This window comes from Anser cygnoides, chromosome 17 (genome assembly GCF_040182565.1).
Source record: "Anser cygnoides isolate HZ-2024a breed goose chromosome 17, Taihu_goose_T2T_genome, whole genome shotgun sequence".
NCBI lineage: Eukaryota > Metazoa > Chordata > Aves > Anseriformes > Anatidae > Anser > Anser cygnoides.
Window position 1 is genome coordinate 7,760,220 of NC_089889.1, and position 27,723 is coordinate 7,787,942.

The following is a 27,723-nucleotide window of genomic DNA, read 5'->3' on the forward strand; positions in this document are numbered from 1 at the left end:
CTAGCAAAAATCAAATGCTCATGTAGGCAAGGCCTATTTTGTCAGTGCACTCGAGCAGGTTTTTTTCATGACATTGTAGTAAAAACACCTGAGCCCTGTCTATTTTCAGATACACGGCTGTTGAAAAATGAGTGTGTTTTGTAGTGTACCGGGGATCGCAGAGACCGAGCTTCTTGGGCTATAACAAATACCGCTGGAGAGTATTAAGCAGCAATTCGCCGTTTCATTGGCAGGAAATAGAATGTTTTTGAAGTGTGACAACGTGTCTGCTTAAATTTTGATGAGACACAGGTTCACAAAAGGTAATAAGGGTTTGCTAAGCATCCTGGAGTGCTCGCTGTGAAGGTAGTTGTCTGCTTTCACCATCAGCTGATGGGAAAGGGCGTTTGTCAGCCAGGGCTGCGAGGCTTTGCTCATTCATTGCCTCTGTTCCCCACGTACTGAGAGAGAGACAGAAAAATATAAGTGGCCGCTGAGCATCTCTCATGGCAGACCATTCCCTCAAAAATGAGCTATTCAGGCCTGCCGGAGGTACGATCTGGAAGAGCCTTTAATTAAAAGCCATTCAGAAGCAGAGCCTCTTGTGAGCCGCACAGCTGTACGGCACTGCAGGGAGGGGAGACCTCTGCCATTCTGTCGGTTAATTTGTTGGCAGCTCTGCAGGGCATGCCCTGTCCTTTCCGAGCTGTCAGGGCCCATCCCAATGCCGTTACAACCTGCCATGGGGTTTTGATGTGCTAGCACTGATTCCTGCTGGTTCCCTGGTAAGGTCACTGTCCCGGGGTCCGAATTGTCCCTTCAGAGCAGGGCTGTGCTTCAGAGAGCTGCCGGATCGTTGGAGTCTCGCTGGGTCATCTCCTGCTCTTGTTTTGGCAAGGTAGTGGGTTACTGAGGTAGCTCCATTTCAAAGCCAAGGTGTCTCGATCCGCTCCTTGTCTTCTACTTGGAACCGTTAGCAGCATTTACCTTCTCCTTTCTCAGATGTCTGGGATGTGCTCTGGACTGCTCCACGTTTTTTGTTTGTGTAAAGTACAGTAAAAACTGCAAACAGGAAGGATGTATGTGCTTGCCTGCTGGTTATGAAAGCTCCTGTAAGCGCCAGCTTGGAACAAAGGAAGCACTGAAAAAGGCAACTGTAAAGAAGCAAAGGATTAATTTTAATGCAGTTTAGAAATTCCAGCAACTTTTTTCTGAGTGTAGAATAAACATTTTAGTGAATCGAGTGAAACAATCTGGAGGAAACAGGGATTTGTGTTCTTCTTGATGGAGTTGATCCAATTTTTAGTGGAAATTATCCTTTAAAGCTTTACTGAGGCCCAGATTCGAAAGAAAGCAGCCCTTCGTATCGAGCCTGCTCAGATGAATCATTGTTCATTATTTGTGTTATACGTTAATGCCTCGTTGCTTCCATCAAGATGGATGTTCTGCCATATGCAAGCACATATTAGGGACGGTCTTTGCCAAGAGCCTTCCAGACAGCTGAGGTGGGGAAGGAGTGTGGGAGAGGAGGAGGCAGGGAGGCTGAACGGCGAACCAAGCACCAACAGAATGTCATGTGCCAGCAAACAAACAAACCACCACCACAACAACAAAAATACGACTCCACTGGAAGTCTGCAGCAGATCCAGGATAAAACCAAGGTTGCCTCACTACACGGGTTTGTCTGAGGTCGTCTTCCTCAAATAGGCCATCTCGATGGACTCTTAAGAGATTTGATTGCACCTACGTCTTCCTTCTGTGCATGTCCTTAGCTGGGAAATCACACTGTCTCTGAGCGTGATTTATTAAGGCTCAAAGTGAAATGTCATAAATAACAGGATCTTACTTGATGGAGCTGTGCTGCTGTCCAAGGCACCAGCACAAAGAAGGTCATGGCACATGCAGAAGAGCATCACCTTCACAGCTCGGTTTCTCAGCCATTATTTCTGGGCTCAGCAGCAGACTTAGGAGGAGAACTAATAAATACATCACGGCAGTAATGGGTACACAGCAGCCCGAATGCACCACATCTTCATTTAATTCAGCATCAAGTATGGTCTATGATTTTTATCTACATCTCCTCAGAGTAAAAATAAATAAATAAAATACAGATTTTTCCACCTGTTATGCGTTACTAAAGTTATCCTGTGCAATTGAATCAGGAAGAGATGAAAAGAAGGTTAATTACCACATGTCAGTGTTTCAGATGCCAGTGAGATACCGCAGATTCAGGGAATTATGATACTATTCAAGAATTGCTGAAGATTCAGAGGTAAATATTTTGCTTCTCATCAACTAGAGAGTTTGCTGTCTGGAAATGTCCCATCTCTCCATCACGCCTGATCCTGCAGAGAAGCGATGGCTGTACGTTACACGGTGCTCTCTGGAATGGGAACAGGATGGGAACAGCGTTTGAGAACAGGGCCATTCCTGCAGCCATATTCCCTGTTATAGATTCAGTGGACCAAATTTGTCCCTGGATGCTTTGTATTAAGGCATTAAGATAACAGAGGTTTTGGCCCTTCTCTTCTGGAGTAAGAATCATTTCTCATGACTCCATTGCCTGGTTGGTGATGTGCCCCAGGGATGTCAGCACTGGGCCAGACCTGAAAGTCTGTCGGAGCACCAGAGGTGGTTAACCTTCTACGAAAACGTCTGATCTGGAATTTGAAGTGTTTCAAGGTATTCCCTGTTAGTGATGGACTTCTGCATTCAGATACTTGCCTTCTGAGTTTAGCATCAGGGTACGTCTGCCACATCATCTACTCTCTACTCCTTTTTACTCGTATTAGCAATTTAGTCTTTAATTTTTGTAGGTGCTAACACATAACTGTGCAGCTGTTCTGTCCGTTTTTGCTAGATGCTGTAGATGCTACTGTGCCTTTATATTACTGTTCTTACAACTTTAGGAAGACAAGTAACACTGAAATAATAACTTTCATTTCAGAACCATTCTCATTGTAATTTCTGAAACCATTCTGGTTATCAATGAAACGAAACTCCCTCACTCCACCGAGAGGGAAGCTGAGGCACAGCTGAACTAGGCGATTTGCTCACGTTCCAGGTGGTTTGTGGTTTGGGTTGGAGCAGAGTAGGGACCTCAGGATCTCTCAGACAAACATCGTCTGACAGCACTGTACTGCTGGGTACTGTGGCCCACCTGGGAATTTTCCATATCTTCTTTTTAGCTTTCTTCCCTCTGAAGAAAGGTGTAAAACAGGATGGCTTTCATGAGATGTGCATAAAGAAGGCAGCTGTTACCAAGCTCTGAATAGGGCTGATTAATCAGATGTATCCACGTTGGGGTGTTTGTGTGCCTTGTGTGTGATTTGGAGTTGTATGTTTTTAACTCTAGCACACCTTAAAAACCTCTCTGGATAATTCTTCGTAAGTCTTCACCATCGATCATATGGAATTTTTCAGCTGAAATCTGCTTTCCATTTACTTTTCACCTTCAAATTGCGGTTCCCCAAGGTCCTTTATAGAGAACTATAAATTGTAGATAGACGTTTTTGATTCTTTTTATTCAAGCTTAATATCTTGCTCAGTTAGTGAACCCTTAGGAATTGCCGTGTGGCCCCTTATAACCGGGGTGGTAATAAAGTGGCGGATTTGCAGAAACCCTATAAAAATGTGTGCAACGGTAAATTGTATTTAGGCTACTACTGGGGAGAGAGGCATGAATGTACAATTATGAGAAGGATGTCCCTGAAGAGAGATTTCAATCCGTTGCCATAGTCTAAATCCTCTATCTTGTGGTGCACAAGGTAATTCAGGCATAGAGCAGAGGATTTTTTTTTTTTTCTAAAGAGATTATATTACCCATCTCCTCTGTTGATGGATTTTATTGCACAGGTTCACTGAGAGTTTTATTATTGCATTACTTAATCTGTTTTTGAGGTTCCTGAAACATTTTAAATATAATAATGAGTTCAGCCGCGCGCCTGCGCTTGGCTCCCTCCAAGCTGCTCCCCTCCAAGCTGGGCACGAGCCCTGGGACAGGCGCAGGGGAGCAAAGCCACCTGGCCCGGCTGGTCGCAGCATCCCTTCCCTGGAGAGCTGCACAAATGCCAGGCAGACTCACAGGATAGAGGCTAAATAGCAAATTCCCATCAGTTACCTTCTTCCAAAGCAGGGCAAGGGCGAGATAGGGCAGTGGCAGAGGTGGGACGTAGCCCTTGACTGACAGCCTGCTTCTGCCTCTGAAGTTTCTGGTGCCACAGCCAGTGGTAAAAGCCAGCTGTGCAGATAGCCAAGAGCCATGAAGAGGCACGACACTTGTCATGCCGTTTCAAAGAAGTGCTGTGGTGTTAGGAAAAAAAAAACCAGCATTCCCATGTGGAAATCATAGCATAACATCTGTCTTAATAGTGTGATAATATGGAGGACAGCCTTAGTTGTCTTTGAATCGATAAGAACTTCTTCCTAATTTACAAGAATATTTATAGTGCGTAAATAGGCCTGGTTTTAAAATGGGAGTTAGCCCAGGCCCTTTAAAACTGTACAGTTTCCACAACAGGTTTTTTTTTTCATCTAGAAAACATAGGATTTGCCTGCCTGAGTCTATCAATTTTCGTTGTTGTTCTCCGAAGAGCAGGGGAGGTAGATATATCTGGTGTAGCAGTTGAGCATTTATGCATTCTGTTTGCTAAACCCATCTGAAAGCAGCGAGGGACCGTAGATCACTGTTACAGTGCATTCCCATGGTGCTAACGTCAGGAGTGATACAATGCTTTTGTAAAACAGCTACTTTCACTCCTAGCAGTTCCGGGTTGCGCTGCCAATTATAACGTGAAACCAATAGGAATGAAAAAAAAACTTCATTTTGAATTTCAGTTCAAAATTCGGTTCCTGAGGCTGTGTCGCGTGGCAGCGTTGGGTGATTTCAGGGTTTCTGCAGAGGCAGAAGGCCTGGGGTGAGGCACCAAGGCCCAAGTTTGGAGGGCTCCGTTGCTGCCGGGCTCTGCCCCTGCCCTGTCCTTGCCTGGGTTCTTGGCCCCGTGAATAACCTGTGTCTAGGGTCTAGCGTCTGAGTGTGTGGGTGAACTGAAACCATTAAATCTGCTATGAAGTTGATCTAGCAGCTGGATTTTAAAAGGAATGCGTCTAAACTCTCTTAGGTTGCTTTACTTTGCAGTACATTGAAAATACATCTACTTTGTTGTTAATCTCTTTCCTTTTGTCTTATCACCGAGATATGACTTCCTCTTTGTGTTACCTGGGCCGTGCAATGTTTCCCGTGCTGGTAAAATAGGAAGTATCACACAGACTCTTGCGTTCAAAAATTCCTCCGGGATTACATTCAGTACAACCCCAAGCAGCCTGCTTGTGTCTGGTAATCTCCATGCTATGAGCCACCCCCATGAATGGGGAAAAAAAAAACCAAAAAACAAAAAACACACAATTGGATAGCCAGCTGGAAACAAGGAAAATGTTCTACTGTTGCATGGCTGAGGACAGTTAATCTGGCAGCCGTAGTTAGTCGATGCTTAGCTGATAATGAGTCTCAGCAAATGGCCTGCATTCAATATAAACTTCTCTGTGTGTTTGAATGTTTCAGCAGTCCACAATATAGTTTAAACTTTATGCTTCTAATTTTAGTCAATGGAAACCAGATGAAATGAAAACAGGAATAGTCAAAAGAAAACACTGTGTTTGAAATACAGGCCTGTGAGCGAGGAAAAACCCTGAATTTTTTCTAAACCCAGATGAGTCACTAACCCACTGCAAGACATGGTTAAATCACTTGAGTACTCTCCATCTTTTATTAAGCTCAGCAGGAAAAGAGCTTAAGTCATGATAAAAGTGACCCCGCAGCTGCATTATTTTCTTGGGTAAATAAGCACAGGGTGGAAGACGCAGGGATTTTGGGACCAAACTGGTGGAGGTTTGGTTCTTTGGCATGCCGAGTGAGCAGCTGTCCTGGTGGCTTTGCCTGATTGTACTCTCCTCCGCTGAACCATCGGCCATGATAAATTCGGCTGTATCTGTTGAGTTTCCTCTTTGTGGTGAACGTGTAGGAGGCTGAATTTTGGTTCTCACGAAAGCGAGAGAGCGAACGGTAGCCGAGCATCGTGCGTGCAGGTGCCTCGCAAGCTGTCCAGTCATAACTCGGCTCTGCGCCTCAGTTCGGACCCGAAACCGCCCAGCTATTTATTTAAGGTCAAGCTGTGCCCACCGTGGCTGCAGCGGTCCTGAGCTGTGTCGTGGTGCGAGGGTACCAGCACGCTGCCACAAAGCGAAGAACTCATGGTTATCAATCTTATTTACACGACAAGGGGAGACGGATCATTTTTTAAACCCAGATCTTTTTTAAATGTCAGGATTAGATATTAGGGCAATTTAAACGTATTAGCAAGTAATAAACAGAAATAAACCTCCTAAATGAATGAATTCTAGAAGCAGGCATGCCTGAACTGTTTTCTTCTTCGGTGGAGGACTTTTCCTTCCTAAGTTCTAGCTCTTCGTTCAGACTTTGTCTTGTTAATTGGACCCAAACTTAACCAATAAATGCGCTAGGCAATAACTTAAAAATCTTTGAGCAAAGAGAAGAACATCAAGGTATACGGGGAAAGGGAGTCTCTGCAGGTTGGTACCTCGTCATTTTTCCCCTTATACCTTAGGTAAATGTTGCCTTTTAAGTGGCAAATGTTATACCAGCTTCGAGTTCCCTGTTTAATTTTCGAGTACTGGGACATTTTAATTTCTCACAGATCCATTTCTAGCACTCTTAGTGCAAACCGTCTGATTCCACAAGTATCTGGGAAAACCAGAGGGGACCCGCTGCATGAATATGCAAGTTATGCACAGTAATTAGGCCTGTCTTCTCCCTTGGAGGTTTCATTACGAGATTTCTGGTAAAGTAGAAACCATATTGGTCATGCTGGTAGTAATGGTGACTCACATATAGAGACTTTCATACTTGAAACTGCAGCAAAGTGGTGCGCTTTGCTGTGTCTGCATCTCCAGCACGATAAATGGACAAAAACTGCCTAGGGTTACCCCATAAAGTTCTTGGTGAGGAGCTCCAGGGCACAAACCAAGCAACAACAGTTTGGGCAACCCGAGACAGATAGAAAAATCTGCAGGGCACTTTGCTTCTTTCAGAAATTCTCTTTGGTTGACGATAGCCTTAGCTGCTGTGTGGTTGAACAGATTTCAACTGCAGCTTTGCAGTGATCTGAAGTGAAAGACAGCTCTTTCTACCATGGCAAGAGCAAAAAGGATTGCCAGGGAAGAGCAGGCAGAGGAAGAGACAGCTTTGTTTGATTTAAAACAACAGAAAAAAGAAGACACTTGGCAGGAGTCAAAACCTTGAAAAAATGGTTTGCGAAGGACTGACGCTAGCTGATATTGAAAGTGAGTGGTGGAGCCCAGACACTCATTTCAGAAGGAAGCTGGTCAGGATCTCAGTAACCCCAGAGGGAGTCTGTACCAGAGGGAGGAAACTCAGCACCAGTGTGGGATTGACGCCTGAACTCTGCTCTGGTCTTCCAAACTGCGTGGCTAGACTTACTACAGAGGTACATTTATATTTTCTTTTTCATATTGGGGTCCCTGCAGTGTTGCATGACAGAGAGGTGCAAGCTAAGGTCATGGGAGCAGCAAACGGGCTTTAAGTGCTTCTATTTTTTTTATCAGGGCAGGTGTTTTCTAGAGAACCACAAAATGGTGGTGTGCGTGGGTCATGATGGAATCAGGCTGAGCCTAAGCCAGTAAATCCAGGTTCCAAAAATACCCCAGACCAGTGCTGAACTCTCTAACAGGTCTGCTGAGCACCGTAGCATCCATATGTGGATGAGTTTTGCCAGCGTAGTTTATCCAAAAGACAAGGTAAGCACAACGTTTGCCTTAGGAAAGTAAAAGCACTAATTTTACATCAGCTCTCTCTCCCCGCTCAGGGCTCCCAGCAGGCTTACAGTACAGCTGCGAATCCAGCCTCACAATTTCACTGGTAAGGCAGATCTCTGAAAGGTATTTCCCGCAACAAAAATATGTGTCCTGAGTAGAAGATTGTTTGCTCAGAGAAGCACAGGCAGGGAGCGAAGCGTGGAAAAGAACAGCTGGCAAGAGCAATCCTGGGCCTTGTTGCACCCAGAAGAGCTGAGAGGGACTGGCAGAGACGGCGGCGTTTGAACTCCAAGCACGTCGGTGCTGTTGAGCTGAGCGTGGTTAGCTGAAAGCACACACTGGTCACGGGCTCACAGGGCAGTACGGGTACTTAAGAGAAGTGTGTTGAGGTTAAACGCACTCCATCATCCCTTATCACCAGCCTGAGATACGGAGCTGATGAAACCAGCGTGCTTGCTTCTCCTCTGGCTTGCCTCTCCCTTGCTTACCGTGTTTCCTCTAAACATCAGCGGATAGCTCTCAAAGACCAGGGTGGCGTTCATCAGCAACAGCTTATAAAAGAAGTGAAATAAGCTGTTAGCATTCTTTTCTGTCACTTTATTGTAAAACAAAAACTTAATATTCCTCATAACTTTCTGGTTTTAGAGGAGTCAAAGCCAACTGCTCTTCTAGGCAGGGAAGGGGTGGCATCAGGCAAGTGAAATCACAGCAAATGTGCAGGAGAAAGTGTTTTGACTGGAAGGTTTACTGCTTGTAAGGGTTTGTCACTGTCGAGAACTTGTAAAGAAGAGTCTAATTTCAAACAGCACTTTGGGAGAAAAGCAGTGAACCTTTGTGAACTTTTGGCTCCACCGAGGTCTGAAACACGGACACAATTGTCAGAGGTTTTTCCTTGTTCATTATTATTTTTAGCTGAAGGTTCTTGCCTAGCTTCAGAGATTTAAGCATGTGTTAAATCTGCCTCTTTGTTAAAAAGGCTTTCTGGCAAGGGAGATTAATTCAAAAATTGTCTCAAATTCACAATTCGAGCTTCTGATCTTACAGCATGTTCTGTGCAGCGGAGTTGTCATATTTGTGGGAAATCACTGCAGGCGGAGCACACCGCCTCTACATGCAATTAAGATGTTGTCTTTACCTAGCAGTTTGTGTTCTAGAAGGGGTGCTATGCTGAGAATTTTGATGCAGAATAATTTTTAAAAGCTTGGGGCCATGGGTTAGGGAAGTTTTTGATTTGCAGAATGATTCGTAGTGACTCACCTGAGGGATTTCTCTTTATTGAACTAACAAGGGAAGAAAACATCGAGCAGTTCAGACTTTGAAGACCTCATCAAATTCCTGCTTCTGCTATGGGGAATTTGATTAGGTAAGGGAAGGGGATTCACGTGATCCCAAAAGCTTTTGTGTTACACTTGTTTCTTGTTAGTCCACTAAGTGGCCTTGTTCTCCTCACACTTGATCTGTGCCTGACCTACGTGTCAGCAAACAGAAACTGGCTTTTGTAGCCTTTAAGAAAACCTCAGCCAAGTTTTAATAAAGGCAGTGCTAACTTGCAAAATATCCGTGTATCTAAAGCCAGTTACTTGAAAAGAGATTTGAGATCTTACTGGAAACCATGGCGAACTTAGTGGGATCTTTCTGCCCAGCTGAAGGGTGACATTTTAGACTGCACAGAGTCTTACAAAGCTTCTGCGACTGGGAAGGTTTCCCCAAAGCCTGCTGTCCGGGTACATTTTAAGCCGTTTTCAGTGATGTGCAGACATCCGCATTTCTCAGCTTTGGATGAACCACTGAGAATCTTAATTCTGATGTTATGGACAAATTGATGTTGTGAGTGGTCTGTCCTTAGGAGGACAGACATTTTAGTGTTCGGTTTTTATTGTCAACTGGGTGAATGATGCTGGGAGATACTCTTGGCCAGTGAAAACACATTGACAAGGTCATATGTGGCCTATAAAATTCTGGTTGCTTTTAGATCCAGCTGACAGGCATCCTTTAGACTTGAATATTGCCGTGTAACCTTCCCAAGGACCTCCGGAGCTGAAATATTTGACAAGAAAACTGAAGCTCAACACCAAGGTCTTCCCTGCTCATGAATTTTTCATGTCTTTGTTTGAAAAATGCTAGGCAGTAAAACCCTCTCGTTATCTCTGCTGTAAGGCACAGTAATTAACATTCACACTGGGAAAAAAAAAAAAAAAACAACAACAAAACAAAACAAAAAAAAATCTGCCTTGTTTCTGTTGAAGCTTAATTGCTTTGTTGATTTTATCTTTTGGGTTTGTGTGTGTTAGTGAATTGCCCCCACTCCCTTCTCTTCCTTCTCCCTCGCTCACCCCTTCCGTCCCAGATCCCCGTGCAGTTCTCGTGGAGGTAAGCAGAGAGTAGACCATGGGCTGTGGTCAGGTCAGGATTCAGCCTGGAGTCCTACATCTTCCCATGAAGCAGGATCCCTTAACTAATGTTGCAGTTAGTTGCTATTATTAATGCCCTCGTTGGTGTTTAGCTGCTGCTGAACCGTTTTGTCGTGATGGGTTTAATGCAACCTCTCGTCTTACGCGCGGCAGCCCAGGCTGAAACACTCCTGTGCAGCGACGGCTCCATCCTGCTGTGCTCTTCCATTCTGAGTTTGTATCAGATTGATACCCCGTGTCACAGTTCTGTTAAAATCTCCGTATTTGAAGTTACAGCAGAACAAATCTCGTATCAGAATAGGGTAGAACAGATAGATACATGCTGGCGTGTAGCCAAATGTGCCTAGATCTCACACTGTTATCCCAATAAAATATTGTCAGCCTGAAAAATTATCATGGGGAATTGTCTAAAGTTTATCTAAAGGCTCTTACAACATGGAAAGCATTTCCCTGTCCTTAAAGGGAAATCACCTTTAGTGGATGTGAGCCCTGGTGCGTTCCAGGTGTCGCTTTCCTTAGGAAAGGAGATCTGATGCTTCCCAGCTCCTCGTCTGATCTCCGTGTCCTTCCTGTAGGGTCGGGGGAGCAGCATGCACAGTACAAACACTGTGACCACTCAATAGTAAATATGACCAGAGAGAAGGCACACGCGATCTGTATTTAGTCTTCCTCCATTAGCTGAAATGAACTTTTCATCTTGTTAACGCCCCTCATAGCCTGTGGCAGTGGCTTTGGGTCAGTGTTACAAGCTTTTGTAGAGGATTATTGAAGACCAAAACCTCTGTGCAAGTAAGGAAATGTTCATGAAGCCACGTCAGACTTTGAAGCCCTAGGCCTGGCAGAGACCAGGAGCCCTCCTGAGCCCTCCCACTGAGCCAGGGCCATCGTCATCCCCCCTCTGACTTCACTTCGCACACTGGACTTCAGTTTTCCAAGGCGTTTTTGAACACCTCGGCTCTGGGAGCTGCATTGCAGGTGCACGTTGCGGTGCACCTTAGGTTGTGGTGACCCGGGTGAGCTGGCGAGGAGAGCCCTTCTGTCTCTCACCTGGTGAACTGGGGCGGTACAGGCAGTGCAGATGTGCTTGTGCAGATCTCCAAAGTGCATTGGTGGGGCTTGTTTTACGTGCTGTGGACAAGCATGTGGTTGCAGCTGGTAATGGAAAGATGGCTGTATAGCCTGACTTGTTTTTTTTTGGGTACAAAAAGCTCTGAATTGCACACAGAGGACAAATTATTGCACATTGTGAAGTAACACAATGGCTAGAACATGTTCATTGATATGATAGCAGGAGTGTAGGAATAGGTTAACCACTATTCAGCTCTCTGGCAAACTTTCCCAACCCTTAATTACTAGCTGCTTATCAATGAATATCTTAGCAATCTTTTTTTTTTTTTTTTTTTTTAATGGAAAATCCTGAACCTCGTCCTTATTGCTGTTGAAAGGGAAATGAGTATGCTGATTACCTATATGCCAGTTGCTCCATCAATTCAATGTAGGAAAACAATTATGGTTTGGAAAATTTGCAGTTCATTTGCATTAAGAGAAAAAAATCTTTATTCAAAGATAATTACTGCTTAAGAATTTGCTACAAAAATACCAATGGATTTTTTCTTTTTAAATATTGTTTAATATTCATAATATGTTACACTGAAGAAAAAAGTACGTATACCTATCTGTCAAAGGTAGAACTGGTGAACAATAGATACTGTTCTGCATACGAAGTGCAAAAAGCTTTAGCTAGGATAAGGGTCATTATCATCATTAGTATTATCATTTTATTCCTCCTTAAATTCTGAACTAAATTGAACTAAGACTTTTTCAACAGTTAAGAACCTGAGGGAGTTTAATTAACCCGTTAAAGAAAACTTCACTGCAGTGTTTAAGACTGATGAGAAAAAATTTAACTTAATGTATTTTGGTTGATCAAAGTGCAATCCGTTGAACAAAAGCTTCTGAACATCATTTTTTTAGCCTCCCCTAGATTTTGAAGAGCATTAAGCCTCTAAAACTGATCATTAATGTATGTCAACTCCCCCAGTTTCATTTTCGGGTGACTTTGAGCAGATGTAGTTCACATGTACCACCAGCATGAGCTTCACCATCTGAACATTCATGATTTTATGAAATAAGCCCCTTGAGACACAATGTTTGGTTCCCTCGGGGTGACACGTACCCACGAAGTGACTCAGATGGAAGGCTTGTAGCTGTTACACTGACTAAACTTTCTCTCCGTGGTGGCACCGAGGCTGTCACATCAGTGGGCGGCGTGCCTTGATTGGCAGTGCCGCTCTGAAGGTCGTTTTGCTCAATGTATTCAAAGTGAGACAGATGTGGCTTTTTTTTAGTTCTTACTCTGATTAATTGCCTCATTCAATTTCAACTCTATTGCAGTTAAACATTAATTCAGTAGGACTTAATAATGTATTCATTTATGATCTTGCTTGTGCATTAATGACAATGATTTGCTGTTTTTTTAATTATAGGGATCCATGCAATGCGTATTTTACATCCACTTACAGGAAAATGCTACACACTCTTGTTCTTTTATGTCAGATAAATTAAACACTCAAAGAAGTGCTGAAGTACTTTATGAAATATTTCATTCTAAATATTTGCTGCAAAATATGTACTGCTACAGATGTCGGCTTTAAAAACACTTGGAAAAGATTTGTACATACCTAGGGATTACATCTTTTCATGCGTCGTGTGAGTAATAGTCCTAGACCTCTACAAGAGCACACTACAGAAAAATGTGCATCCCGCTTAATCAGAAAGTGCCTTTGTTTCATTTCAGCACTAATTGGAAGGTTTGCTTTGTTTGGGATTCCTTCCGTTTCAGTTCTTTCCAGTAATTCAGGCGCTGTAGGCGTAATGTGGTTTCTGTGTCATGACAGTATGCCTTCAGCCACCGGCATCTCCGGCCGAGCCCTGCTCTCCTGTCCCCCAAACACTTTCTGAAGTCAGCTCACACAGAATTTGCTAAGCTTGAAGCGCGACTGCATTGCATCTGTAGAAGCTTTATGTCTACGTGTTTTTTGCATTACTTGGACTTCCCTTGGTCACGTTTCTTATTCCAGAAAGCGCAGAGCAGTACAAAACCAATTTTCGTTCTCTAGGCCTCCACGTGTACTTCTGCATCTAGAAGGAGATCAAAAGTAAATACTCACGTGCTGAGTATTTCGTTGTTCTGTGCCTGCTCTCTTGGTACGTTTCATCTTCACAGTTATTTCGGACCAAAGGGCAAATAACCACAGCATGCAGGCTCTGCTTCCCCAGATGCGGTTATCCAGCCTTTTGTAGCACCTCCGCAAAATGAGAGCCCCCTCTTCTCTGCGCGGCGCTGGGCATGGCTGTGTACTGGTACTTCTGTCTTAATTCAGGCATGGCCGGAGCAGAAACTACCAGTGTGCCTGGTAATCCTTAGCTGGTTACCAGGCTCGGCGCTAACGCTGCTCCTGACTGCACGGATGTCATTTTCCTATGGTCGCATTAATACTACACATGGTTCCTGCTAGCATAATTACTTAGTGTAGCTTGAAAGGTCTGATCACCTACAGCTAAAATGACACTTTAATAGGGATTACAGTTTTCCAGCTCAAGTGTTCAGTAGCTTTAATTAAGCAGGAAAAGGCCAGATCAGTAGCAGAGTCAACATCTCTCTGCTGGGTGGTATTCTGTTCTGATCCCAAGCTGTTCCTTGGTCCCATGCAGGTGATGTATTGGGATGGCCTTTTTCCTGCACATAATTTTACGTATTCTGCTATTTAAATATCTATATATCTGATGATGTGAGCCCCATGTTGTTCATCTCCTCTAGAATTCAGTATTTCTCCCTGTCCTGAAGTCCAGTTTAAAAATTTCAGGCATAAACTAGGGAGGAATTTCTTCTTTCTCTCTCTTTTCCCACTTTCCAGTGTGAGGCTACATGTTTTGTTTCCCTTGCACACCTCAAACTTGGTATTTTTGTTCATTCTTATTATTGTAGAACTACTCTTGGGAAGCTATTTGCTTACGTTTAGACTTTAAGGTTTTGTTTCAGCATATATTTAAGAGCTCCTGAGCTGAGATATCTATAGCTCACAAGTCAATAGGAGTATTTCTGGTGATCGTAGAGGGAGGCGAACCAGTGTCTTTCAAATAATTACCAGCTATATCTGTCTTAAATATCTTCACTGGGGCCTTGAATTCTCCTTCTTTCTCTCTTTTATACATTTGTTTATCCACTTGAAATTTAAAGCCTTTCTTGGCGTCTCAGGGGTTCCTCAATCTTCGGGCAGTTAGTTTAAACTTCTGCAGTTTTTTATTTACTGATCTGGATTGCACTGGGGCACCAACCAGCCTAATCCAGAAATTCTAATTAGCACTTCTCATCTTCAAAGCATTGTACAAACGTGAACTAATCATATATTAATCATGCTGAATTTTATGTTGGCTTATGTATTCTCTCTCATGTGCTGTGCATTACAACCTGTCATATTATGAGCCACAGTATTTGAGAGATAAATCCAAGCTCTTCAGCTTTCTGTTCTTTGGAAGAAAGGCAGTTGTCTAAAAATAGCTGCTACTCCTCTTCTCCGTTGTCCTTAACATTTGATACTATCATTTGAAAAATGAGTATCCTTGTTTGTGTGGATTGTCCGATGATGATTGCCCTGATCCGTTTACTCTGATTTCTCCTTATTCTGATTGTTGATTCACTTAACTGTTTTCTGTCATTATGTGGGTTCTGGAGTTGCTAAATAGCATGTAGGCTTGGTTTAATTTAAAAACAAAAATAATGTGTAGTGTTTATGCCAAAATTGGTTCTTCTTCTTCACTAAGCCTATTTAATTAATTTGGAATCTCCCTCTCTCTCCTTGCTATTTGCTTCTAAATAAAATAGTAAGAAGTTGTTAGGACACCAGTAGTGGATCATGTAAAGAAAGCATTAGTGCAATGCTAAGGCTGTCTGCTGTAAATGCAACCCTGTTGCTAGCACAGTGCTTCTGATTCATGTCTTGTCAGGTACGACCTAACTACAGAATCTACTAAAAATAAAACCACAGTAGGTTTATTTTTAATAGCTACTCCTTGAGGAAAATAAGCAAATTTAATTGTGAGGAAAATTAGCAAGAGAGCATCTAACGAACTGTTCTGCTATCACACTGCAAGGTGAAGACGTAGAGCCTAGTCCTGTGGGACGGGAGCTCCATCTTTCCCCACTGTCTGCAGCTCACTGCAGGAGCTGTGACTGATTTGCAAACTTCCGACTGATGTTCGTGGAGCAGAGTTGAGCACCATGGGTCTGCAATGAGCAGTGAGCATCTGAGGTGCAGGGGTTTGTTAGATGCTCCAGGAGCCTCTGAAGTTTCCAGGTTGCTGAGTGTTTTAGAAACTTGTAATTCACACTGGCTGTGCTCAGAGGATTGTTTCTGATATGAACCTCTATTAACTCTAGCATGGTGTAATTTGTTTAGACATTACCATGCTAATTACATGTTAACTTTCCATACTTACCATGTACTATACCTCCCAGAGGAAAATACTGTATTCAGAACAAAAATGATTTATAGTTCACACACTTAAAGAATGCATAAAACTTTAGCATTAAACTCGTGCATTAAAGTGATATATCTTCCTAATAACCAAAATAAGTGCTACTGTGTTGTTGCTGTAGGAGTTTTTCAGTCAACCTTGGTTAGTTATTTGAAATATGTTAGAATGATGGTTCCCACTTAGATATTTCATTTGTCACTTTTTTTTAGAATGGAAAACTTCTGAGAACAGATTGTGCTGAAAACTTCAGTGATCTAATTGCAGAATGTACAAAAACATCTGAGTGGACTAAGGTTACAGATACACTCACATTTTAGAGAAAAATATACTTTTTTTGGCATATAATGACTTGATACTGCATTTCTTGACATTACTTTAAATCAGATCAATAGAGTAAATGAGGAAATACACCTTGCTGCATTTATCATGCATGTCATTGTCCTTCGAGATCATCAGATAAGCAAATAAGAAAGTGATTTCTCATTTCTTATTTTCAGTGAGTAATTACTAGTAATGTTGAAGTATATTATGCATCATTACTTGTTCAGTGTCCTTTATTAAAAAAGGAGAAGCATAGAGGTTTAATGCAAGCTTTTTAGACAACCAGAAAGTTGTAGCAATAGAGGGAATTTACTTCAAGCAAATTTTTCATGAAAAGTGAATATTGTTACACATTTTCATCATCAATTCTTAACAGGGTATTTGCAAAGCAGGACTGCGTCTTGAAAGATGCATCCTTGCTACCCTTCAAGAGTCAAGAAAATCGAGGCACGGAATTACGTAGAAAATTGTTGAGTTAGAGTAAACTCAGTCATTGCTTGCACTTGTCTTCCAACCACTTCACTGCTGCCAAAACTTCCAGAAGGAGCAGAGAAAAAGAAAACTCTTATTTTACCATTAATACTTGTAATAAAATTAACAGGAAGTATTTTATTAACTTGTGATGCAGTACAGGAGTACCATTATAGTGTCGCTCGTGGAGAAAGAGCCAGGGCAAAGAAGCAACCATCTAGCAAAGGTGGCTTATGTGCAGAGCAGTGCCTCCTGTTCTGCTTCGCTAATGGTAGCTATGGCAACCCCAGGACATTAACTTATGCAGTGATTGCAACCCGTGAGCATCAAAGCAAGTAATTAGGGAGACAAATGGGAAGTCTTGATGGATTCTTCCATCAAGATCAAAGCTTTATATAAGTTTTTCATTAATTTGGAAACAAGCACTGGGATGATTTGTGTGTTATATTAGGCTATCAATGAAAATCGGGCCCAAAGCTAGATTGTTTTCTAATTTTTCAAGGAAGGGCCACTCAACCCAGTCAAAAACCTTTTTAATAGCAGTGATAGTAAATCAGGGTTGCTCTACTTGAATCAGCCCAATGAAGTATTCGGCATACTCCTAGACGTTTTCATCAGAACTGTGATTGTGCTAGACTTAGGTTATCCTCAGCATTACCTGGAACGTTAACTGTAACTCAAGAAAAAAAAAATAACAAAGCAATATTTAATCCATGGCACATGCTTCTAAAGATTCATAGGATTAGGGGGATTTGCTCTCGGTATCTTCATATCAAAAATGGAAAGTTGCTGGTTGAAAATTAATGGCCTGTGTTGTGCAGATGCTCTGAACAGATAATCTGCGGTCCCTTCTGGCCTTGTACTCCAGGAATCTGATCTAGAAGTTAAAAGGGAAACTTCAGCCTTAAATATGCTAACCTGTCTTTGTTGATGAGAGAGACTGAGTAGTGTAAACTCTGTGGATGGCATGAAGTCCTCAAATAATGGGAAGATAATAAATAGTCTGAAGCAACAATGAGTATATTTATGTAAACCTTTGGATGGGCAAGTTCTCTCTACATAGGGAGTTTACAGTGAATTTGGAAATACGATATTTCATATTTTCCCCAAATGCAAGCATTTCAATAACTGTAGGTAATATTTCCCTGTATCCAAGATTTGCTTTTCTGAAAAGTAACTTCTCTAAATTTGGAAGTGAAACTTCCAAAGCACTTCACTGAGTATGGAGCTTCATGTAGGATACTGCAGTCATCCCTAGAGCATCAATAACTTCATTTTGTTGGGATTTTGCAGAAGGCATTAATATTTGGGTTGGGCTTTCATTTTAAATTGATGAGGGAAAAAACTATCTCCCTTTTTTTCCTTCTTGATAACGCAAGCTTCTCTTTAGTAACTTCAAACACCCCAATTCTTCAGTTAAAGGCGAATTAAGCTTTCCTGTATTTCAAATTAGCTCTCTGAGGGTGGCATCAGCTCTGTTTCTTTTATGTTTAAGTCCCAGTTCTTTAATCTGTTTCTAATACATTCTGTTCAGCAATTTTGCATTTCTGTTTTAGTGGAAGCAATGCTGATTAATTCCTTCTTATGACATCTGTGGCTGCATCCTAGATTAAACCTACTCTAATACAGAGCCTATCATTAAGTGTTAAATATTCTTGCAAGGCTACTTAAATTAGATTCAACATCAGTGGATCATTTAGTAGAGAGTCGTTAATTCTCCATCTTACGGTAAGGCCACATTCTGGTGATGCTTTTAATCACAAGATTATTGAGGTATGATTTGAAAGGGATATGCTGCCCATATTTTGCCTTTGGGCAAATTATGAAAGGTCAAGTTGCCAAGGAAACAAAACTAAGATATCATTACTAATTCCTGAGTCCAAGAGTTGTCTTTCCTGATCATATCATTTGCTCAACATACATGCTTAGAAAAGATACCAGTTAACAGCATCTCTGCCATTTAGTTTCACAGAAAATGGCTTTATAACTCTTCGTCTTCCAGATAGTGTTCACAGTGGTGATGAGGCTCACCAGAATGCTTTGCCTCAATGTAACTCACAGATTGATTGCTTTGATAGCTTACAGGCATGGTAAATATTTTTCCTAATTTATAGAAGGGAAAATAAGAAAGGGAAGGGTTAGGATTTACATATTCAAGGGTAGCTGCAAAGTTAAGATGTTTTCAGTTCTGACTGTCTAATTTATTGCTCTTAGAGAGTCCTGATGTTCATAAAGTGAAGAGCACTTGATAACACAACTTCATTAAGGCACCTCAAGTTTAACACTTGGAATCACAAGGCCCTGAATTTTTTTTTCTGGTCCTAAGTCAGGCCAGTGGCAGAGCCAGAAAGAGCTCTCCAGTATTTGCTGCTATCCCTGCTGTCTTTTTTTTTTTTTTTTTAAATAAAAAAAAAAAAAATCCAGTTCTCAGTATTACAGGACTGGCTCCAGTGCAACGAAACCTGTACTGGGTAGTAAAATGCTGTAATGGACCTCTTCCTGTCCCTCTCTCCCATCCATCCATAAATATGTGTGTGTATGTATATAACATGTGTGTATGTCTTTGAGTCCAATTCCTTGTCCTTCCTTAGGAGAACTTGTGAAAAAGGAATCGTTTTATTCCCTGTAGCATCAGCATCTGAGATTATGGTAGATTCTGCCCCTAAATTTCCATTCTGAACTGTGCTGTGTCGTAGGGCACTGCATAATGAATACGACCCTGCCAATCAAGACACTCTGTTTTATATCACTTATTACTAAATTGAAAATGGTGTTTTACTACAGCAATAAAGGGCTGGTACAGCATGAGGTACATTTTTATACAACTCTATGAACTTTGTCATTGAAAACATTATAGCCTTGAATTTGAGAGCACAGTGGAAGGCAATATAATTTGATTACCTATATTAATCAAGTAGAGTACAACATATAAAACCAGTAATGCATAAGTCTGACTGGAGCCAGATAACCCTCTTGTGCATCTTAGAAAGATTTATTTTCAGTAATATAATTCATTTGACATGAAAGTATCATAATTGCAGTTGCTAGGAAAGATTTCTTTCTTTCCTTTTTTAGGGAAAAAAACTACCATGCTTTCAAGAGCAGCTTGCTCTTTTAAAGCGCTGCTTACTGAAAACTGAAAACAAAGATTTGTTTTTGTAATTGTGGCAATTTTTCATTAACCAGCTCAGCTAACAAAGTGGTTTGTTTTGAATACCATTTCTACTTCATAAACAAGCGCGTGTTAGGTGTGAATTAAGAAGAAGAAATTTATTTTAAATGGACATTGGTCAGGAATGGGACCTTGCTGTTCTCAACATGTGCTGCTAAAAGCTGGCCAGAAGCTGAGCTTTTTGTTTTCTGGGCAAGTAGATTGCATAAATGCCAAGGAGAACCTTCCCATACTCCAGCTCAGTGAAAAGGCTTTGGATAGTTGAGGACACCTAATCACTTCGCAGCCCATGAAAACCCATCTTATTATTCTATGTGCAGTAGTGAGACGTACTGATAATGGTATTACCATGAGTTGGTATTTATGCATTTTATTGCTGTGTGTGGCTGCAAACCAGGCATGTGCGTGAGTTGGCAACTCACAGCTGATAGAGCAAAAGTCACAACAGGTTCAGAAAGGACTCCTGGCTGTGCCGCACCTCCCAATGGAGCGGGAAGAGCTGTCTGCTTAACACATAGTCAAGGTATTTTCCATTTATTCAAACAGACTTCACATTCAGCTTTGTTTACAATTACCTACTGGAAAATGAAAAGTTTATTTAATTGAATGTACTCTCACTCCATGACAAATACACACTAGTTTGTTCCATCTAATTACGAGCAATTTTATCATTGTGCTAACAGTGCTGGTTACTGATTAAAGGCGATAGAGCTCATACCCAAACAGGCAGTGTTTGTCGTCCCATCTCATTACTGGTCCGCAGTGGAGGAAGTTGTTTTCTCCCTTCTTGTTCTTCAGTCTTCTGTTCTTTCCCTCTAATTTCCCCTCCTGTTGAGATGTTTTCCTCTTTCTTTTATTCTCTAATCGCTGCAGTCTGGATTAGCCATACAGGGGGCTGTCACTACTGTGGAAAGACTTTGACGTGATAGAGCTTGAATTCACGGATGACATCTATCCACGCATCTAAGCCTTGCCACATTAGTCCTGGAAGAAAAACACACACTAAAAGATTCAGTAGTGACAACAGATGATAGATGATAGATGTCCTCGAGCCTGTTGGGAAAGTTTCAGGACAGTTCAGCAAAGGATTCTTGTGTTGGTGTCTTTGGATGTGTACTGACAGTCCTTGGCTTGATCTTTGGGGTCGCTGCTGGTCAAACTACCTTCGCAGTCTGAAAGCAGAAATGAGATAGCAGACGCCTTCTTGTAAATCATTACATGTGCATCCATCATTGACATTTTGAGAGCTGACAAGAACAAATGAGTAACTAGGGGGGGGTGGAAGAAAGGAGCAGATGTATTAATGTAATGGGAAGCCTTTACAATTTCACCTGAAATAGCAAACATACATATTTTTAAATAGCTTAGTGTTTGTCATTCAGTGGTCCGAAGAACTATTTTCCATGTAATGGCATAGGCCTTGAAACTTTTGTATTTAGCTTTGTCATGACATAATTCTGTGAAAGTGAATAACCCTCTGTGATATTCTCTAATTGAATTAGCTTGCAGCCTCTGCTATATTCTTCAGATTATATTGAAGACACCGAAATGTACGCCCTGGGCAATGGTTGTCCTTCGTTCCCAAGTATTACCTACTTTAGCATTTTTAAGATCTTAATGGAACAAAAGAAAAAAAAAATGGCATTGTATTATTTTTAATGACTACTGCTGGAGATTTCCTAGCTCTTGGAAGTTTTGAGGTGTTGTGTATTTTTTTGGTTTGTTTTGGGGGGGGTTGTGGGGTTTTTTACTTTTTGTTTTTTAAATCTTTTTTATTTCCATCTTGGTGAATTTCTTTGTTCCAGGGTAGCTCGGGGAAGAGGGGACATCCATCCCTCAAGGTTTATCCTAAAAGCAATGGTTGAAGTCTTCAAGCACATGCTGTGAGGGTTTCCTTGGAGGAATAGGTCTTCTGTAGATATCTCATGTGTTGTGCTAAGTCCTTTGCCAAATCTGAATATTAATGTTCAATAATGCAAACATTAATGGTAAATATTGTAAGGGTTGTATTTTTTAGCCACAGCATAAACCCTGCTATGAGTTAAATAGCAGTGTAATTACTTAATATTAATTAATATATTCATTATATATAAGTACTGTAAATCTTGTTCCTGACAGGAACTTTCCTTCTTAATAGCTAAGGTGTTACAAAGCAAAGCAGCTGATTCACACAAGCTTCCTAAACCCACTGAATTAAAAACGAACCGTACTTCATTTTGCTGGATTACCATATGTTGAGAACATAGTAGTTGTTCACAGTGGTACTTTAGATTGTTTTCCAGGTCCAAAGCTACCGAGTAGTCTGCTAAAAATAATATTACATGTAGCATCATACTGATATGTTTCAAGATGTGTAACCTGTCACCTCAGCTTCACCACAGCTGAATTCAAACCGACTTCAGCAGACTCATCCTGACAGTTCCAAATAAATGGCTACAAGACAAGGTGGAGGTTTTCTTTCATACTTAAATGATGCCAGATTCTGGAATTTATCCCCACCTTTGAGTTTTCCTGTTAGAAATCTCTGGGAGGCCAACATTTGAATGGAAAAATCTGTGTAATATTTTGAGAGAAACTTCAGTCATCAGGTGGATGTCTTCATGCATAACCCGGTGTGTTCTTCAGTTGCTACAGCACTTGGACTTAGAGGGGGAAGTAAGGAGGAAGGAAGTTGACAGCATGGGAAAGAGCAAAAGTGTGTGTGTGTGTGTATATATTAAATTAAATGTATAAATGAAATATAGTAAACATTCGTGTGAATCAGCTGTTACAAATCACAGCAAGTTTCATAACCAAAAATCCATCACCCTCATTCCGGAGGGTGACTGTTACTAAGCAGGGTACTAAGGTATTAAGAAATGCTTTTCCTACTGAGTTCCATGCTGAAATTTCCTTCAGCCGCTTCCTGCAGCTAATAAAGGTTCTGCACTGAGGGAAGACAGCCATGCATGTTCTCCACTAAATAAATATGTAAATGAAACTTCCAAACAGAGTTACATACCGTGCAGCCAGAGAGCTGAGAGTAACTAAATGGTTTCCATTAGAGCAGGGGTACTTTAACAAATCCTGTTATTTTGTAGTGGCTGAGTACTTTTTGGTGACTCCATAATGACGTGGGCACGGCATAGAAGTGGATTCTTCTATTTGTAGTCCAAATAGAAGAAGAAAACTGATGTTTATAGTAAGTGGGAAATTACTAGACAGTTCATTATGGTTTAAGTGGCTTTTGGCTATATCCATATTAAGTCCTAAACTCCTTAATTTTAAAGAAGGTTTATAACCCCCCCTCCAAGCTGCAGCAGCCTCTCAGTATTGTAAATAATGGCTTTAAGCCACTTTTCTTCTATTGGGCATATCCTGTCTAGGCATCCTTGCATTAAACAGAAGTAGAGTTTCTCCGTGCTGTGCATCACTGTGAATCCTCTCGCGGTTTCTGCTCCTCCCTGAACCACAGCAGCCATGGCAGTGGGGTCCTGGTCACTCCAAAGCAGGAGGCTCATGGTAAAGCGGGGGGGCAGCAAGGCAAGAGGTCTTTTGCAAGAAAATGGGGTTAGTCATAGCTTAAAACTGTAGAATAGGAAAGTAATGGATGCTTCTCTAGATCCTTGGTGAAAACCTATATACAGCACTGAAGCTGTAAGGTCTCTTAGTGTCTAATGAAAAGAACATGAGTGACAGGTTAGACAATGCCCAGGCAAGGGGAGAATGAAAGGAACTTGGGGGCACTTCAGAAGAGGGGCAAACTGCTTCTGTTTTCTTGTCGGAGTCTCCTTCATTTCGTAAACTGGTAAAATGCAGTTGAGCCGTTCAACTTTGCAGGTGCTGTCCTTTCAATTATCCAAGCATGGTTGTAGGACCGCACCACCAGACCTGCGTGGAGATGAGCTGAGAGATATGGGGGTGGAAAAGCTTCAGTTCATTATCTGCTTGGCACTTGCAAAGTCTGGGCTAAATTTTGCCCATAATTCACACACTTGTGGGTATAAATGTAGGTGTTGTAACTGAAACTGACCTCGCGCATTGTGCAGTCTCTCTCTTCGTAGGCCATTATGGGCTGAAATTAACCGTAGGATTGTATGCATGCGGCTGTCTGTCTGTGGGTTTCCCAAATCATCCATCCCACGGGTACCAAAATTCTCTAAGTGTGGATATAATGAGTCAATCACGATCAGTAAATTGACTTGAAGGCAGCTATATCAACCTACGATTAGATACTTAGAAAGAGCCCAAATAGAGAGAGAGGGATTATATATAGAAAGAGATACATAGTATGAACAAAGATAGTTCTATTTTTTTCTAAGCATAGAATAGAATAGATGGATTCTGGAAAAGACATCCTTAAATCATTCAGAAATTATAGAAAATCATTGTACTGGTATATTAAGGTCTAAAGTAGTAGGTCAACATGATAAACCAGTCAGAAAGGCTCTTCTGAGTTGGAACAAGCGTTGCTGTGTAGATGGCATCAGATGCAGACTTTCCTAATTTTAATCAATGTGTTTTTATTAAACACTTAATGTAGCAGCACTCAGCTGTATAGACTCCAGTAAATGTCTGCATTATGGAAAGATATTTCTACCTTTCTACTTCGGAGGCTGCAGTAGGGGAAACGAGAAACCTGGTGGCTCTTAACCTTTTTTCAAGATGGCTCTCTCACATGAACTGGGTTATTCTTAGGCCTGGCTTGAAAGTAGGTAACTGTAGATATTACTTCACAGATCTCAGTGAATAATTTCTGATTACCCCCTTTATTTTTTTCCAAAAAGTGCTTTCCATGTATAGGTGTAATAATAAAGAAACCATTTTCAGCATAAAAGATGTGCTTGTCAAACCACAGCAATGATTTTCCAGTTGCTGGCTTTTTTAGTTGTGCAGCCTTCTAATATTTCTGCTTGAATTCTTTCACGACAGAAGCAAATGAAAATTACACCGTGGTTTTTAGGTCTCTGTTCCCTGATTTTTGCTTGTCATGTCATGAACTTCTTCGAAGCAGTGAAATGGCAGCCCATCTCCCTGAGAGCTCCAGACAGATTTCTAAAGTTGTCTTGTTAACAGCTTGTCAGAAACCTACATTTCAGTCTCGCTGAGTTTATATCATGAAAAAAGAAAAAAAAGAAGAAAAAAAAAGTTGCTGGAAATTATGATTTTTACAGGTTCTGACATTTTTCTAAAGAACTGAAATGCTCAAGGCTGCTGTCTCCCTTAACAGGCTGTGCTGTTTTGGGTAATATTCTGCGTTGCATCAACTGAACATCAGAGCAACATTCAGTTTCTTCCCTTTAACATGTTCTTTGAATTATTTAAGGTGTTTTGATGTTGGCTAGAATTTGTAACAAAGTCCTCCAGCTTTTATCCTAAAAAATCAAAAAGGTTGAGATTTTTTCCTTTCCCTCCCTCCCTCTTCTTCCTCTTTCCCAGCCCCTCGCCCCCCCACTTTTAATAGATCCTTGCCTGGATCATCAGGGGACTTTCTTTTATGTTGTACAGCATGAAATGACTTAGTCAGGGTCTTCCTGATTAATTTATGAGTGCTAAGGAAAAGGGAAGGGGGGGAAAAACAGTCCTTGAGGGATTGACCCTAAGCTGCAGCAGATCAACTCAATTTTATGGAATGAAAAGAGATTTAAACAGTATTTTTAGCATCGGTTCTACGGCCCGCAGAGGCAGGGAAGCTCCCCGTGTTGGGCAGGCTGAGGCAGGGCGAGAGGGACCCACCTCTCCAGGCAGCTGATGGAGATGCATTCGGCTCTTCGGAGGCACCAAGCATGTCTAGAGTTAAAGCTGTGGCAGATTGGTGGATTAATGTGCTCTGCCTCCAAGGGACAAATGCTCTTTTTTTTTTTTCTTCTTCTTTTTTTCCCTCCCCCTTGCTCCCTCCTTCCCTACCCTAGGCTTGCAGATGACAGCTGTTGGTCACTTAACAAAATGTCCTCTTGATTGCTGCTTCACAACAGGGGCCCCCTCAGACCAAACAGCACATAGCCCGTACAATGCATCACTGCCCCTCAAAATTAGTTATAGCGCTCAGGGCTATTCTCGGCTGCCATAGCTAATACTCTCTTGCTGTTCTTCTCCCTCCCCCTCCGCAGACAAAGGCTCAGCCTATACATCTGTAGTGCTCATAACCTTCCCCTTCCCCCAGCCAAATGCTGAGGAGAGAAAGGGAAAAAAATATAAAAAAAAAAATAAAAAAAAATTGCTGCCCTGAGGCTCAATCTGTTTCTTACAGCTCTACCCCAGCACTTGGAAGCCCGAGCTGGTCTAGCCATAGGGAGGCCCTGACTCATTTCATCAAACTGTCAGGGAGGCAGTGGAGCTAAGAGGGCTCTGCTGCCTGGGGCAAGTTCAAGTCAACATTCGATTTCCGTCCTCCCCCCGGCCCCCGCCTCGCGCTTGGACACTTTCTGCGCTCTGGATCTCAACTTCTCCCCGAGCTGCAGCAGCTCACAGCTTCTTGCCAGGAGGAAGGACTTGTGGGACCTTATAAAGGACACAGTGGCAAAATTGCTGCAATAAATCAGTGGCCCTCTGACACTTGGCGGTAGCTTAATGTTTTGGCACTTTCTTTCCTGTGTATGCCTCAAGTCCCATTAGCAGGCTTTTCTGTCAGTCTGGCTCATGATAAAACTCTCTCTTCCTATCATCTTAAGCAAGCCCCTGCAGACATGAATCTGATGCCAGACTTAATAGGAAACAACACCCTCCCCCTGCACACACAAGCGCGCATCCATACGCGCTGCTGCTGCGAAGCAGCTCCCGGCAGCTCACGGGAACTAAGCTCAGCAGACGGGGCCAGGGGGAAGGGCTCTTTAAAAATACGCTCAGTTTTACTTGTTCCTTTAAAAGAAGCGTTAACAAACCAAGATTTAAGCCTGATGCTTCTCTGAGCCTCTTTATTAAAAGAAAACTCAGTAACTAAGTATGGTTGGAAATAATAAGAGAGCAGTAAACATAGCCATCCTCTGGGACTGAGTGGGTGTGTAGGCTCCGTAGTATCTACACAGTTCATATATTTTATATAATTTTTGCATATATATTCTACCCTTCCAGTTTTCATTGTAATATTATAGACTGTATAATTAATATTTTGGGCTCCTCTTCTTTCTGCTGTCATCTTCCCCACACAATGTTACTGGCAGGTAGACTGGTTAGGTTCCATGTCCCTCCAGGCTGGAATCCATTTTTTTCACAAGTCAGCTGAGATGTCTATCACTCTCCTTATAAGCATAACGTAAATAATAGCTGTAGGTATGTGTATAAAGAAAAACAAGCCTTTCTGTAAGCTATTTAGGCAGGAAGGTGTAACTTCTGTGCTGTACGGTGGCTGGCACAGTGGGGCCATGTAGCCTTGAGGCCATGTAGGCACAACCCAAATCATAAACCCCTGGGTTTGGGTGGAATAGGAGATACAGCATTTATGTAACTAAGCTGTGGTGAATTCTATGCATTTCTCAAAAGTTTGGAAGGTGTGGCCCCATTTCAGAGTCTCTCTGCACCTGATGACATAACACTGAAGTGCTGCCAATCTTGTTGCAGCCTTGCAAGACTTGGATTGTTTTTGTTTTTGGACTTGGATTGTTTTTGTTTTTGTTTCTTAGAGCTTTAGTTCCTGGCATGATGCAGCTATGCGAGAATCTGATTTCATGTTAGTAAATGGAGTAGCTTTATTATGTGAAGAAAAACTGGCTGATCTGGAAGTTAAAATGTTGAGGGCAAACAAAAAAGAGCCAAAGGTTATTTTCATGGTTCCTAAACACATCAGAAAACAAGATCTGTAATCTCAGTACAAACAACTGTAATATAGACCCTGCCACTTTCTGAGCAAACGCCTTTGGGAAGAGCCCTGTGCGAATGGAGGTGTCCCCAAACACAGAACCTAAATGTATCTTCTGCAGATGCTGGGTGGGGTTTTTTTTTGGAAAAATCTGTGTATAACTTATCCCAGGCCTGCTCCCCTGCTGTACTCAGCAAATAAATAGC

General features: G+C 41.8%; 1 protein-coding gene and 1 long non-coding RNA gene across 33 annotated transcripts in view; one reads left to right on the forward strand and one right to left on the reverse strand.

The window, feature by feature from the left end:
* Positions 1 to 27,723, forward strand: part of FBRSL1 (fibrosin like 1) — a 518,463-nt gene that overhangs the window by 309,226 nt on the left and 181,514 nt on the right. The gene's annotated exons all lie outside the window — the stretch shown is intronic.
* LOC106031225 (uncharacterized) lies at positions 6,080 to 11,657 on the reverse strand. 2 transcript variants are annotated; one of them, XR_010825548.1, is made up of 3 exons: positions 11,289 to 11,657; positions 8,319 to 8,381; positions 6,080 to 6,207 (listed from the first exon to the last, which is right to left on the reverse strand). It is a non-coding gene; the product is annotated as an uncharacterized lncRNA (long non-coding RNA). The 2 variants fall into 2 exon arrangements; XR_001204178.3 differs by lacking the exon at positions 11,289 to 11,657 and adding an exon at positions 8,873 to 8,925.